The following is a 15,784-nucleotide window of genomic DNA, read 5'->3' as shown; positions in this document are numbered from 1 at the left end:
CGCCCTTCGACCTGTACGAGTATAACCGGCTTCCTTTCGGCTGGAAAAACTCGCCAGCATGGTTCCAGAAGATTATGAACGAAGTCCTGAAGCCTTTCCTAGGTGTCTTTTGTAACATGTACATAGACGATATTATCGTCTTCTCCAAAACAGAGGCGGAGCATCAGGAACACCTGTCCCAGGTATTAAATGCCTTGAGCTTACCACACCTCAAGGTTAATTTTAAGAAAAGTGCGTTCTTTCAAAGAAAAGTTGTGTTTCTTGGAAGAGTATTTGATGGGACTACCAAAAGCACGAAACAAGCGTCCGTCGGGAGGATATCCCAACTGGTAAAACCATATGACGTCCACTCATTGCGTGTGTTTTTGGGATTAGCAGGACATTTCAGACCCTTCATAAAAGACTTTGCCATAAAAACAAGATGCCTCACGCGCCTCACGCAGAAAGAAGTTCCATTTGAGTGGGATGAGGAATGTGAGAGAGTCTACCGTGATCTGGTGCACAGAATCTCTGCTGACCCTATTCTACGCATACCAGATTTCACTTTACCCTTTGAACTGAAACCGACGCTTCACAGTATGGGACAGGTGCAGTCTTGTACCAGAAATGTCCAGAAGCATCCGGCCGAGAAAAGCGACACGTAGTAGGTTACTACAGCTACGCCCTCAAGCCACCTGAAGTCGATTACACCACTACTGAAAAGGAAGCTCTTGCAATCCTTAAAGCGATTCAGTACTTCCGTACGTACCTAAAGGTGCGAAGTTTACTTTGTTCACCGATCACCAGGCCCTCACTCATCTCTTGAATATGACCCAACCTAAGGGACGTATCGCCAGATGGGTGAACTACTTGCAGCAGTTCGATTTCACCATCTCCCACAGACTTGGACCCCTTTTGACTGATGCAGATGCATTGTCTAGACTTATTACACAGGCCAACAACGAACAATCGGAAGAAATCAATGAACTTAAATTGTGGGAAGGTACTGAACAATTGATTTTTATGGAAGGTCGTTATCAAGTCCCGCCAACGCTGGTTTCCAGGGTGCTTTATTTGTACCACAATGCGGAGCGTCTGTCTAACGGAAGGTGCCTCGAGCCCTCCCTCGTTCACGAACCCGGGCGGATCGTGACATTGCCGACGAGTACCCACGGATCGTCCCACGCCGCTGCGAGCGGCGGAACACCGCCCCCCGTTGCTGCCGCCACGCCCCTGTATGGAAGGCTCGAGCCGGTCGAGGGAGATGGATTCGCCTGGCGAATTTGCGAGGAACAAGTACACGCGTTCTTTCGAGCAAACGACACAGGACGTTCCTGGCCATCCTTGTCCCGGTGCGCCAGGACGGTTCCCACGCCGTACGGCGACGCATCTACGGTCAGGACGACAGGCTTGGCAGGATGGAAGTGTACTAGCACTGGAGCCTTGGTGATTAGCTCCTTGCTGCGCTATAAGGCCCGGTCCTGCTCCTTCTTCCAGCCCCATTGCTGACCATCTCGAAGCAGAAGATGGAGCGGCTGTACATGCTCAGACCGGTTCGGCAGGAAACTCCTTTAGAAGTTGATGAGGCCGAGGTAGCTCTGAAGCTCTTTCTTGTTCTGAGGCTTAGGCGTCTTGAGCAGAGCATCAACATTGCGGGGAGCCGGGGCTAGGCCAGCCTGAGAAATGACATGTCCCAAGTACTCAACACTGGGGGCCAGGAAAATGCAGTTTTCTAGTTTTAGCTTGCCGGCGTCTTAAAGTCGTGCGAGGACATTGTACAGGTTCTGCAGGTGGTCCCCGTCATCGCTGCCAGCAACCAGGACGTCGTGCAAGTACACCACCACGTGTCTTATGCCCCTGAAGAGGTTGCCCTTCTACCTCTGAAATATGGCTGGGGCTGAGTTCACGCCAAATGGTAAGCGCATGTACTGGAAGAGTACTAAAGTTGTCGATATTGTGACATACTTCCGGGAGTCATCCTGGAGCACCAGCTGCTGGTAAGCATCTCTGAGATAGAGTTTGGCGAACTTCTGTCCGCCGGACAACGCTGACCAGAGATCTTCAATCCGGTGACACGGGTACTTCTCGACGGTAGCGATGCGGTTTATGGTAACCTTGAAATTCCCACTCATCCGGACACTGCCGTCTCGCTTGAGGACTGGTACAATGGGAGCGGCCCATCGAGACATCTTGAGGGGCACCAGGATGTCCTCTCGCTGTAACCGTTGCAGCCCCTAGGTGATCCCGTCCTTCAGGGCGAATGGTAGTGGGCGAGGTTTGACAAAACGTGGCCGGGCTCCCTCAGGTACCTAGATACCAGCCATCGTGCCGGCAAATGTGCCCACCCCTCGCTGGAACAAGGACTTGAACTCGGTCAAGAGGCTGGGGACGTTTTTCACCACATTCAGGCTGGCTTCCTGGTACTATGGCAGACGAACGCCCAGTGCATGAATACTATTTTGGCCCAGCAGCGTCGGTGACGACTACCTTGGTTAATTAAAAGGGAAGGGTTGCCTCTCGTCTCCAAAGCGAACCCTGACCTGTGCCTGACCCTGGACCTGGGAGAGCTGCCCGGAGTGGCTGCGCAGCATCACGCTGGAAGCGTCGACGGACCCGCCGGGGAAGGCACGCTTGAACCATTTGCCGGCCATGACAGACACGCTGGCCCCTGTGTCCAGCTCCATGGAAATGTGTTGCCCGCAGATGTCGACGGTCAGCATGTACTGCGGCATAGACAATGGTACAAGGCCTGTGTGCCACATGTCGAAAATCGGCGGGTCCACGGCCACGACGTGGAGCCTGGCCGCGGAATAACTTGAGCCTGCCGCCGCACGCTCCCGCCGCATACCCTTGCGACGGCTACCCTGGCCGCGGGCTTATGGGGTACCTGGGCTTGAACCAGGCTGCTGCTACTATTTGCTGTTCATCCTCCCCCTTCGTACACCCGTGCCAGGTGCCCAGTTTTCCCGCACGTGAAGCATTGTGCATGAGAAAACTGGCACCGTGAGGTGGAGTGGCCACCACCACAGCGACCGCAGGTACTGCCCTTTGTCGCCAACTTGTTCACCACCGCTTCCGCCGAAGGTGAGCCAGTCGCACGGGCAATCCCGCCGGCGTCCTTGGCGGCAGCCTCCATTGCCAGCGCTGCCTTAACGGCGTCGTCCTGCGAGGGGTCGGAAAGCTCCAGGAGTCGCGTCTGCATGGCAAGGTTGTTGATGCCGCAGACGAAACGGTCCCGGAGTAGCGAGTCCAGCTGGTCCCCGAAAACGCAGGCACTCGCTAACCCTCGTAGAGCAGCAACGAACTGCCCAAGGGTCTCTCCTTCCCGGAGGCTCCGGTTGTTGAAGCGGAAACGCTCCATTAGTGTGGGCGGTGCTGGGTTGAAATGCGAGTGCAGTATGGGGAGCAGCTCACCCAGCATCTAAACATGCGGCGTGGCTGGCTTGAGAATGTCAAACAGGAGACTGGAAACGCGGGTCCCGCAGCTGGCCAGGAACGTCCTGTGTCGTTTGCTTCTCGTCGGGTGCAGAGCAACGCTACAGCCAGCTGCACAAGGAAGGCCTGGCCCTAATGTTCGGAGTCGAACGCTTCAACCAGTATCTGTGGGGCCGGAAGTTCGAGGCTGTCATAGACCAGAAGCCGCTATTCGGGCTGCTGGGGCCTGACAAGGCAGTTCCCGTGCAAGCATCACCTCGAGTGGTACGCTGGGCCGTGAGGCTGGCAGCTTACAGTTACCCACTGGTTTACCGTCCGGGAAACGACGTGGGGCCTCCTGATGCCTTGAGCCGCATGCCCCCGCCAGAGGTGCCTGATGCTGTTCCGGACCCTGCTGAAGTGTTCATGATGGAGCACGCGTACTCGGACGTGCTCTCCAGATGTGCGGTATCTCAAGCGACCAGCCGGGATCCAGTCCTCTCTCAGGTGATCAAAGTGGTGCCCCATGGGGAGGAATTGGTGCAGCAGGCTTATAGCCACAAGGCCGCTGAGCTGAGCTTGCAGCAGGGCTGCCTACTGTGGGGTTCCAGGGTGGTGATCCCAGAAAGTATCCGGTCCAGGGTCCTGCAGTTGCTGCACGCGCGTCATCCTGGCGTGGAAAAGACAAATATGGTGGCTCGGTCCCGTGTTTGGTGGCCTGGCCTGAACCAGGACATCGCTCGCATGGTGCAGGGCTGCCATATCTATCAGGAGCATCAGCGGGCATCAAGTAATGTGGAAATTACCCCCTGGCCGTTCCTACAGAGACTCTGGTGCCGCCTACATGTGGATGTTGGGGCGCCCTTCAGGGGCGATTAATTACTGGTTGCGGTGGACGCCTTTTCGAAGTGGATGGAGGTTCTACCTACCACCAATCCATCAGCAGGCACGACCATTGCAGTGCTACGTCAGGTCTTCGCCACCCAGGTGTTGCCGGACGTTATCGTGTCCGACAGCTGTCCTCCTTTAGCCAGCACAGAGTACCTGGCCTGGCTGACGAAGAACGGAATCCGCCGGATGACGGTTCAGCTGTACCACCCTGCTTCAACGCAGATTGCCTCGATACTGTTTCAGTACAGGACCACGCCCCACGATGTCGCCACGCCCCCTGTGAAGTCCTGCTGGGTCGGATAGTCAAAACACCCTTGGACGTCTTGCATCCGGACCGCCGATCCACGGTGCTCCTGAAGAAACCGAAGCAGAAGCTGGCTGCTGACCGAGGGTGCCGTCCCGGCCTTTGCTGGAGTCCGGTGTTCCAGTTTTTGCCAGGAACTTCCATCATGGCCCACCCTGGTCCGACGCACAGGTGGTGTCTCCTGTCAGTGCCTCATCGCTGCTCGTCCGCATACCAGACGGGGCCACGTGGTATACACACGCCGACCATGTTAGGCCTCGAGTCGGGACCTGACCAACACCCTCAACTGCCCCTTCGGAGTTTCAGCCCGCAGGAGGACAAGCGGCAACACCAGTCGCTTCCAGCGGAGCACCGAATACCTCGGAGGCGGCAAGCGTTTCCAGTGGTGCTGTGCCCATTGGGCTGGTGTCGAGCCCGTACCACTCACAAGGCAGACCACTGCGGACCCTCTGGACCGAGCGAGGCTGTCTCAGGCAGCACCCGGCATTGCCACACCCGGCCCGTCAACACCGGTGCCACCGGACCGTTACTCGCCTGGGTAGCAGGCATTGTCAACGGGACTGGACGGAGGCAGAGCCTCGTACTTTGAACTTGGACGTTTCTTTTTTAGTTATCGACAAACAAACGGGGGGTAAGGGGGTGTAAGAAGCATATGACGCCCCCTCGGGTATAATCTTCATTGGCCCGCTAGGCTCGGTGGCCTGCCATGCTCGGTAGGCAACATTGGGCACCGCACACAATAAACACCGACGAGCACAGCTGCTCGGTGGTCAGTCATCGTTCATCACCACCACGCTGCGGAGCGTCTGCCTAACGGAGGCTGCCTCGAGCCCTCCCTCGTTCACGAACCCGGGCGGATTGTGACAGTCCCGTAACAGTTGCTACGATACCCAAGCAAATTGGAATAGACGTAAAATATCCCCTGCGATTCAAATATAATAACCCAGAGAAATTGAATCTAGGTAAATCATGCAGCCCAAACCAAACGCTTACTCACAGAAGCAGCACCATGTCACCAGTCCTCCGCCATATCCAGACAGTTGCAAAAGGTGGTCATTCCCAAGTAGCCTTGGGAACGACCACTGACTAACAGGAGTGGCCTGAATGACTGATCGGAAAACCGGTCAGTCACCACGTCCCAAGGTCCGTGAGGTCAATCTCACCACTTCCTACTGCTTGTAAGATTCGGGGGTCGTGGCCTCGGGGTCTGGCATTGACTGAGGGTCTGTTTAGCCTACGCCTCTGGTGCGTCTCGTAGCTGGTAGCTGGACTAGCCTACCGGAGCCTCGCATGGAGGCTAAGCGGGCCCACGCGATTGTCTGAGTTTCACTGATGAGGGCTGCTACTTTCGTGAATGCTACGAGCTCTACAGGTTAAAGGAACAGAACAGGCGGTTTATTTACACAGAAGAGGCAAACTTAATTACAAAGCGATGCATTTTCGTACTGACAAGAGCACAGAGTGCAATACATCGTTCTCGTAGCATGAGGTACAAGTAAGAGCAAACATCTTTTTGGAGAGCGCACAAGGACACGTCAGCATACATCAGCACGCTCTCACTGCCTCAAATGCGTCTGCATTGAAAGCGGTTCATTTCTCTAGATAACTAGACTATGGAATCTGATGGCTGCGCCTCGGCCAGTCACAATCACCTTATCGTTCGCGAAATTCCGCTCATGACATCGCATGCTACCGCCGGACTTTGCCTCCAACGCAGCGCGATCTGCCCCGCATACGAGGCAACGAGGCCGCGAACTGGGAACTGGATGTCGACGCCATTCCCGCGGAAGTCCACGACGTTCGCCACTTTGATCAATTAGTGGGCTCTTCGTGACGTTCTGCATGTCACGGTCAGGTTCAGGTAGAAAGGTCTTCGTCGTAGTTACCGCTTCCACGGAAGGTGGCTCCTGTTATCGCCTCGAAATGAGCTCCTTTGTTGAGCCGTCACAGCCTACGTCGGGTCTTGTTGCCGTCTGGGCAATGCTGGTGGGACGTATTGTGAGCTCCACCAAGCTGAAGTGGATCAGCTGAGGAAAGCAGGAGAGATTCGAATGTCGCTGCCCCCGCTGGCCTTTCGTAAGAGCTCCTCCACGGCCTGGAAAATCTCAACTGGTCAGTGCTAACAATCGCTGGTCAGGATGAGAGTGCCTGGTGACCAAGGAGATGGCTTGGCTCTCAGCAATAACTGCAAACTCAGAATGCTTGCTTCCAACCATCTCACAGCAACCGACATGCGAGCGTTGACCGCGGCAACACATTAGCGCATAGCGTCCAAACGTCCGGAATCAGCTGTCAACTCAGCAGGCTTCATATCACACCAAAATTTTAGTATAAGCCGCTGAACTGGAGACTGCAAATTTCGAACACAAAGTTTTGTGCCGCCAAAGCGAACACTCACATTCCTTTCTGAGTTCAATCAAACCTGCAGCCGTTCTTAAGCGCCGTACTCGTGCATTATGCTGCGTACGTGTTGCTTGAGAAAACCCCACCATTCCCCCAGTTTTTATTTAGAGTGAATGGGAGAGATACTTAAAAAAATCAACCTGTAAATATTGAAGTGGAGGTGAAAATTAAGGGCTAAATCAAAAATGCAACACAATCGATCTGTGCCCGTTTAGAAGCGTAACGTGCAACGCTCAGACATTTTGCCCTGGTGCACTTGAAGAAACAACAGACAAAGGGCGCAGTTATATTTCTTCCAGGATATGCAGCTAAATTCCACGATGTTCGTAAGCACTTAAAATGCTCTGAAATATTCACATGAATTGCTAAAATCAATCGATTAACCTCCATGACTTTGCCTTCGTTTTTCTTCCTATTCGTACTGGTAAAAGTGGATGGCAATCATAAACTTCGAAAATCATTACCGAACGCTGATTTTCGCAATTTTTATGTGCATTATGTAGGGCGCGGAGTACGTTTTATTGCTGTCGTCGGTTACCTAAACATTGTGTTTTGATAAGGTTTAGCGTAAATATTAACAGATGTAAACTTTCTTTTAATTGATAGTTTTCTACCGACTTCTTATGACGCGTTCAGGAAGAGCGGCACCAAATTAATATGACCAAGACGCAATATACGCGCATAATATATATACACTACATTTATGTATATAAAACATATACAATCAATCCGGGAGCATTGCACAAAAAAGTAGCAAACGCTATTGTGCATATTAGGCAAAAAGATGAAAAAATACAGTCCAAACAGCAACCAACATAACGATGTACAAAACTACCCACTCCAACTTCAGGATCAAATACATACAAATAAAACGCAGAGCGATAAACTCAATAATACATCAAAATAGCATCAAAACTGATTAAAATAAGAAAAAGGACATTGTGCTTTTTGTGATCATTATGCAGGCAGATATTAACATTAAGGTAGCGGAATTTATCAGGGTTTGCTTAGGAAACATTTAAATAAGTTGTTCCATATCCGAAGGCATGGAGAATGCCATATCTGAAGACTGTTAAGAACGGCCTGCTGAGGTGCAAGTTTTGCCAGCCAGTTGCGACAGTGGCGTCAAACTTTTCCTGGAAGGCCACCGCTACCCTCTAGTCGCGGCGTCACCAAGTCGACTGTGTGTGGAGAGCAATACACGCGTCCTCGACTCTCCGTCGCTGGAGCCAAGATGAGTGCGACGAAGCAGGCTAAGTGCCGGAAGCCGCCACCACCAACGTGGTCTGCTGTGAACAAGGTAGTCCCCGGGAGAACGTAGTTCGAGGTCCCTCCCCACGTGTCCCTTGCTTTCAAGACGCAAGACAATGGGCAACCGGCCGCGCTGCGGGTGTCACCTCGGGGAATAGAAGGCACCTCTCCTGACGTAAGCCCCGCGTTCTATGAAGTCCGTCTGGCCTCGGGTGGGGACCGTGAACCTCGCCAAAGAAGTGTGTGTGTGAGGTGTGTGTGTCCCGCCCGCAAAAAGGCGACTCGTTTACGATGACTGGTCGAACGTTTCCCTCACCTTGGGATCGAGGGAGGACCGAGTGTTTATAAACCGCTGTTGTGCGGCTGCTCAGTGTACTTTCTCGTAGTCATGCTAGACGGATAAACTGCAACTACCTTATGTAGATAATAAACCCATATTCCTCGTTCTCCATGAGAAGCAGTCCTTCCCTCAGCGCGGATAAGTTGGAAGACGGCATGGGCCAGCTACCTTCTAATTCATGCCCGACTCCAATCTGGAGAACTGGTTACGAGCAATGGGATTGAGCCCCAATCCTCACAACTGACTGACAGCGGTGAGATGGACTTCGCGACGTGGTACTGTGTCTGCGGTGAGTGCTTGGTTGTTGCTTTGACTCTCTAGGCTACATTTTCTGGTTGTTCTGTTTAGAACAGTAGGGAAGCTTGACTGTTGATTGCTAGCTAGGTTGTGTTTTCCTAGGTAGGTTTAGCGAGCAGGACCAAGGCAGTAAAGCGGCAATAATGGAGTTAAGGAGACTGCTGAGAGACGAATTGTTGTTGAGGAGCTGGGCCTAGAGGTACGCAAGGAAATGCTAAAAGCGGAATTATAGGAGCTAATTTCCGAACAGGCCCGTGAGGAAGAAATTGAAATGGGGTTGGAGAAACGGGACAGAGAGAGAGAAGAACGTGAGAAAGAAGAACGGGACAGAGAGAGAGAGAGAGGAACGCGATAAAGATCGCGAGTTAAGAAAAATGCAACTTGAACTTGAAAGCAAACGTTTGGAGTTGTCTCAAGGAAGTGAAATGGCTCTGGGACGATCAAGTGAGGCAGAATCGTACCACATGGATAGGCTATTACAGTCATTTGAGGTCGGGACCGAGATAGGCTTGTTCGTATGCAATTTTGAAAGGACTTACGAGAAGATGAATTTCGGTCCGAGTACATGGCCACAGCGGTTGCTGTCTATGTTGCCGTGTGAGGCTGCAGAGGTAATCGCCAGACTCAGTGCGGAAGATGCATATGATTATGCGAAGGTCAAGGCCAGTCTTCTGAAGAAATACCGCCTTTCAGCCGAAGCTTTTCGGCAAAGGTTTAGGAGCACAGGCAAGAAAGATAGCGAGGGGTATCCGGAGTTTGCATATAGCTTAAAGGCAAACCTAGTCGAGTGGCTGAAAAGCGCGGTAGCGTATGAGAGCAGAGACATAATCATTGACTGCATGTGTCTAGAGCGGTTTTACAGAAGCATCCCACAATCTGTAAAGCTGTGGGTGCAAGACAGAGGGAATGTAAACACTGTGGAAAGGGTGGCTGAATTAGCCGAAGAGTACGCAACGCGTAGAAAGTTGAACGCCGAGGACGGAAATTGGGATGGTCGAAATGGACCACGGAAACCATTTCCGTTCAAGAAGAGTTCGCAGACTAGACGACCGGAGCCTGTAGCCGTGGAGAAAAAGCCGTCAGAAAAGAGCGAGGAGAAATCAAACGGGGAAACAGTACCAAAAGAGCAGAAAAAAAATCAAAACTTTCAGACCAATCCACTGTGATAAATACCAAAAACTGGGACATATAGCTATAAACTGCGGGAAGCCTAGCCTAGTTTTCTCCCTCGTGGAGGAAAAAGATGAGAATATGGAACTTTGAAGCCCATATGTTCACGACCTGCAAGTAAATGGCAAACTATGCCAAGTGCTAAGAGACAGTGCCGCCTCAATGGACATTGTTCATCCGTCTTACGTGACGGTAGATGACTTCACCGGAGAAGTAGCATGGATGAAACAGGTTGTAGAAGAACACAGCGTGTGTCTGCCCATGGCAAAAGTCGAAATCAGTGGACCATTTGGGGAGTTAGTGACCGAGGCTGCAGTTTCCACGTTTTTGTCCCTGCGGTGCCCTTACATTTTTTCGAATCGTTCGAATCGGTTACTGCGTGACAAAGGGCTAAAACTGGGAGAGGGCATAGTACAGGCCAAGCTCGTACAGGCCAAGCCCGAGGCCAAGCTCGTAAAATCGCGTTGCTTTCGGCTCAAAATGCACAAGCTGCTCCAGCGGAAGCAGCAAAAGAGATAACCTCAGTATCCGAATGCGAGCTAGGCCCGAGGGACAAAAAAAGAATTGAGGAAAGCCTGCCAGCTGACCAGCTCAATGAGAGCGTATCACTAGGGTGTCAAACTTCACGCCTGCAGGAAGAGCAAGCTGACGCAATCGCAAGCGAGACAGGGTCGTTATTATCACTGGCATCAAAGAACTTTGATCAGCTCTTACGTGTGGACAGAGAGTCAGTGGCAGCCGAGCAGAAGAATGATGACAGCTTAGCTAAATTACATCACACAGCTAAAGAACGCATTACTAGGTGCAACGTGACGATGCATGAGAGAGGAGGACTGTTGTATCGGCACTACAGAGATCGAAAAGGTAGGATTTTAGATCAGTTAAACGTACCTACTAAGTACAGGCAGGACCTTTTGAGTCTCTGTGAAGGAAATGGGTGGTCCGGCCACCTAGGCATAAACAAATCAAACGAAAGATTGCTTATGGAATACTACTGGCCTGGCTGTTTCAAAGACGTAGAAAACTTTGTAAGATCATGCGACACCTGCCAGCGCTCGGGTAAACCAGGAGAGACATGGAAAGCTCCACTAAACGTAGTGTCCTTAATAACAGAACCTTTCAGACGACTTGTGATAGACACGGTAGGGCCTCTACCAAAAACAAAATCGGGTTACAGGTACTTGTTTACAATGCTGTGTCCGGCTACAAAGTTTGCAGAAGCAATTCCTCTGAAAGAGCTCAGCTTCACCGAAGTAGTAGACGCGCTTTTGACAGTATTTGCACGAGTTGGGTTTCCAGCCGAAATTCAGGCGGATCAAGGGTCAGTATTCACCAGCGCACTGACTTCCACATTCTTGCAAAAGTGCGGGGTAAACTTGATACACTGTTCCGTCAATCACCCTCAGTCAAACAGTGTAGAAATGTGGCATTCAGTGCTTAAGCGAGTTTTGCGGGTGCTCTGTTACGAGCACAAGGAGGACTGGGAGAACTATCTGCCGGCAACTTTGTTTGCTTTGCGAAGGGTTCCACATGAAGCGACACGCCTTTCGGCAGCAGAACTAGTGTATGGGAAGACACTCCGTTGTCCACTAAGAATGTTAAGAGATGTTGGAAGAAAGATGAGAGAGTCCAACAGCGGTAGAATACGTGCTAAATCTGCTGAAACGGTTAAGCGCAACTCAAGAACTAGTCGGAAAGAACATGGGAGTAGCTCAAAAGAACGCCAAATTCTATTACGGCAAGAATGCGAGACTTCGTGCGTTTAACGCCGGAGACCAGGTAATGATCCTCAAACCTTAAAGAAAGAACAAGTTTGAAGTTCAGTGGGACGGGTCCGTTAAAGTGTTGCACAAACTTTCAGATACTAACTATGCTCTGAAAATGCCCGGTCGCAGGAAGGAGGTGAGGATATATCACTGCAATTTGATGAAGCCGTATGTAGAGTGGAGCGGAGTGGTTAACTATACCATCAAAGAGCAGGGTGGCACTAGTACCAAGTTCAAGGAGTATAGGGCGACCTCCAACTCTGAAATCGGCCCAAAAGTAGTAAAACCTTTGGTAAGCTCGCACGCTCTAAGACCCGAGCTGCTAGATGAGCTAAAAGGAGTGTTAGGGGAATATCTCGATGGATTCAGCGATCGGCCAGGTAGAACCGAACTAATAACTCATGAAATAGAGCTGATATAAACCGAACCCGTAAGATGAAAGCCTTACAGGGTGTATCCAAGACAAAGAGAGATTATGGAGGCAGAGATACAGCGCATGCTAGAATTGGGAGTTATTGAGCCCGCTGAGAGTGACTACACGTCACCGCTAATACCGGTAGAAACCCCTAACATGGACCCTCGTACGTGTGTTGACTACAGGGATTTAAATGCCATCTCTAGGGATCAGCTGTACCCGATACCCAACATTGAGTAACGAATTGAAAGAGTTAGCGCTGCTAAATATATTTCAGCTATAGAACTCGTGCAGGGGTACTGGCAAGTTGCCCTTTCAGAAAGTGCCAGCCACTATGCCGCATTCATCTCACCTGTAGACACTTTTCGCCCTCTCGCACTCAGCTTCGGGCTGAAGAACGCGCCGTTTAGCTTCCTAAGTTATTGAATATTGTCCTAAAGGACTTGCAGCACTTCGCCTTGCCATATCTTGATGATGTAGCAATTTTGTCGCACAGCTGCGAACAGCACGTATCGCACCTAAAACAGGTGTTCTCACGATTGAGGGAAGCCGTCTTAACAATGAAAGCGGAAAAGTGTAGATTTGGTTGTTCGTAGGGGCCTTATCTGGGCCATGTTGTCGGCCAGGGCACGAGACGGCCGGCCGAGCTGAAAATAGCTACGATTGGAGAATTTTCTCGGCCGCGCACGAAAACAGGCCTTCGTTAATTTTTGGGAATTGTGGGGTACTATCAACGGTACATTCCGAATTACTCGCAAATGGCAAGTCCATTAACGGACGCCCTCCGAAAGGGAGCACCGAGTAGCGTACACTGGGATGAGAACAAACAGAACGCTTTCTTTGCAAAGAGAACCAAAGTTTGAAAACGCTATTGGTTTCGCGACCTGTGCTTCGCGCGCCAGACTACATAAAGGAATTCATCATTCAATGCGGCGCAAGCGACAGAGGTATGGTCGTGGTACTTCGTCAGGTCGGCGACGATAACGAGGAGCATCCTATCCTCTATGCCAGCCGTAAGCTAACTGTAAGAGAGGAAGCCTACAGCGCTTCAGAGAAGGAATGCGCTTGTTTAGTTTGGGCCGCCCAGAAGTTGTCGTGTTACTTGAACGGAGCGAAGTTCATCTTCGAGACCGACCACTGTCCTCTGACGTGGCTCAATCAAGTGTCACACAAAAATGGCCGCTTGCTCCGATGGAGTCTCACTCTCCAAGAGTACAGCTTCTCCGTTGGATATAAGAAGGGAAAGTTGCATAGCAATGAGGATGGTTTGAGCAGGCTAATTTGAATTCTGCGTTTAAGGGTCTCGCCTAAATTTTATGGTTACTATTGTTAATTTGGTTAAGCCATGAAGATCCCCTCTCATTTAGCAGGATTCCCTCCATGATTGCTGAATTGGTCAGCACGAAATTGCCTCGCAAATTGGGATAGCGAAATGCGGCATTTTTTGTTCCTACGTTTATGTTTTCTTTGAAGCCTAGCGGGTCTAAAGAGAGATCCAAGGTACGTCATCTTGGTGCAGAGCCGTGTAGTGGGGTTCGTTTTGCAGTTGCCTGTCCTTGTTGGATGTTTTGGGGCGGTGACACCATTACCCAAGTGGTCGCTGCGAGCCAAGGCATCACCCCCTGGCCACCTGCCGTTCTCTTCCTGCCAGCGGTTGTCAGCACTGGACATTCGAGATTTTCCGGGCCATGGAGGCGCTGTTAAGAACGGCCTGCTGAGGTGCAAGTTTTGCCAGGCAGTTGCGGCTGCGGCGTCAAACTTTTCCTGGAAGGCCGCCGCAACCCTCTAGCCTCGGCGTCACTAAATCGCCTGTGTGTGGAGAACAATACGCGCGTCCTCGACTCTCCGTCGCTGGAGCCAATATGAGTGCGACGAAGCAGGCTTTGTGCCGGAACCCGCCACCGCCAACGTGGTCTGCTATGAACAAGGGAGTCCCCGGGAGAACGTAGTTCGAGGTCCCTTCCCACGTGCCGTTCAACACGCAAGACAATGGGTAAGCGGCCGCGCTGCGGGGGTCAGCTCGGGGAATAAAAGGCAGCTCTCCTGATGTAACCCCCGAGTTCTAGAAGTCCGTCTGGCCTCGGTTGGGGACCGTGAACCTCGCGCAATGAAGTGTTTGCGTCCCGCCCGCGGAGAGGCGACTCGTTTACGATGATTGGTCGAACGTTTCCCTCACCTTGGGATTGAGGGAGGAGCGAGTGTTTATAAACCGCTGTTGTGCGGCTGCTCAGTGTTCTTTCTCTCGCAGTCATGCTAGACTGATGAACTGCAACGTCCTTATGTAGATACTGTAAATAAGCCGATATTCCTCGTTCTCGATGAGAAGCAGTCCTTCCCTTCAACAACGCCCTCAGCGCGGATAAGTTGGACGACGGCATGGGGCAGCTACCTTCTAATTCATGCCCGATTCCAATCTTGACAACTGGTTACGAGCGATGGGACTGAGCCCCCAATCCTAACCATACCCATTGAATGCGCATGCGTTCCCGTAGTTGCGCGTGTAGCTCAGGTGATTATGTAATCTGCGCGATGTTCAAGGCGCAAATTTAAACGGTGAAGAAGACTCGCTAGCACCATGGTGGTAGCGAAAGTGATAACAGCGCAAAATCAAAAAGAGTATTTAAGGTCAGAAGTCAAATATGGTGATATATTTGTGAGGTGCTTAATTTGCTGTTATATTTACGTGACACATACCTAGCGGGCTTATTTTCAAACAGTTCAAGAAGCTCTTTAGGTTATTATGATAAGTTCACCAAGCCATCGAAGCAAACTCGAGCTGAATGACGTACAGACAATGTTCAAAGTGATTGGTTTTATTGCAGACCTGCCAGTAGACCGACCTACCTGCGGACCCGCCTGTCCTAAAATTTAGCTCGCGATCCCGGGCCAAATTTAACGGTCACCTAGACTAAATAAATATGAGAAATATGGGCAGTATGTGATGGCGCATGATTATATGAAGGCAAATAAATGCTCATAGATCACGGTCATTGAGAAACGTTTATTACGGAAGTCTCGAAGTGCGTTATTCTGCCGCTATTCAAATGTTTTCCAGCGTCCTGAGAGAACTGCACAACAAACCAAGTTTCCGAGTTCTAGAAATGCGGAGCTTGTTAAGGATAGCATGACCTGAAACACTTGCATTTCTCTATTCATTGCGGGCACTGAAAGTAATTACTGAATTTTCCTTTTCTGCATATTTTACAGCGTTATACGAGGCGACTAGTATATTCTACGGTTTCTTCAGTGTTCTAAGCAACGCACTTGTACGTACGCAGGGTGGTGCGTACGATGGACACAGAATTCGTGATGCGTAGGAGAAATTCGGAATGAGTGGAACGTCTAAAAATCTGGGTATATTTACTTGTCCATGTGCTCTAGTGTTATGTGCTTCAAGAGTGGCGTGGAATTTAGCCCGCTCTCCTAAAAAAATCTTACCAGCCATCGAGATGAAATTAGCGATAATGAGTAGAACAATGTGACTGACGCGCATATTGAGGCAAATGTGCGATGATAAAATGTCCTGGTAAACGAATTCTCGGAATAATATAGGT

The sequence above is a fragment of the Dermacentor andersoni genome, chromosome 3, assembly GCF_023375885.2.
Source record: "Dermacentor andersoni chromosome 3, qqDerAnde1_hic_scaffold, whole genome shotgun sequence".
NCBI lineage: Eukaryota > Metazoa > Arthropoda > Arachnida > Ixodida > Ixodidae > Dermacentor > Dermacentor andersoni.
This window is presented reverse-complemented; position numbering follows the sequence as displayed.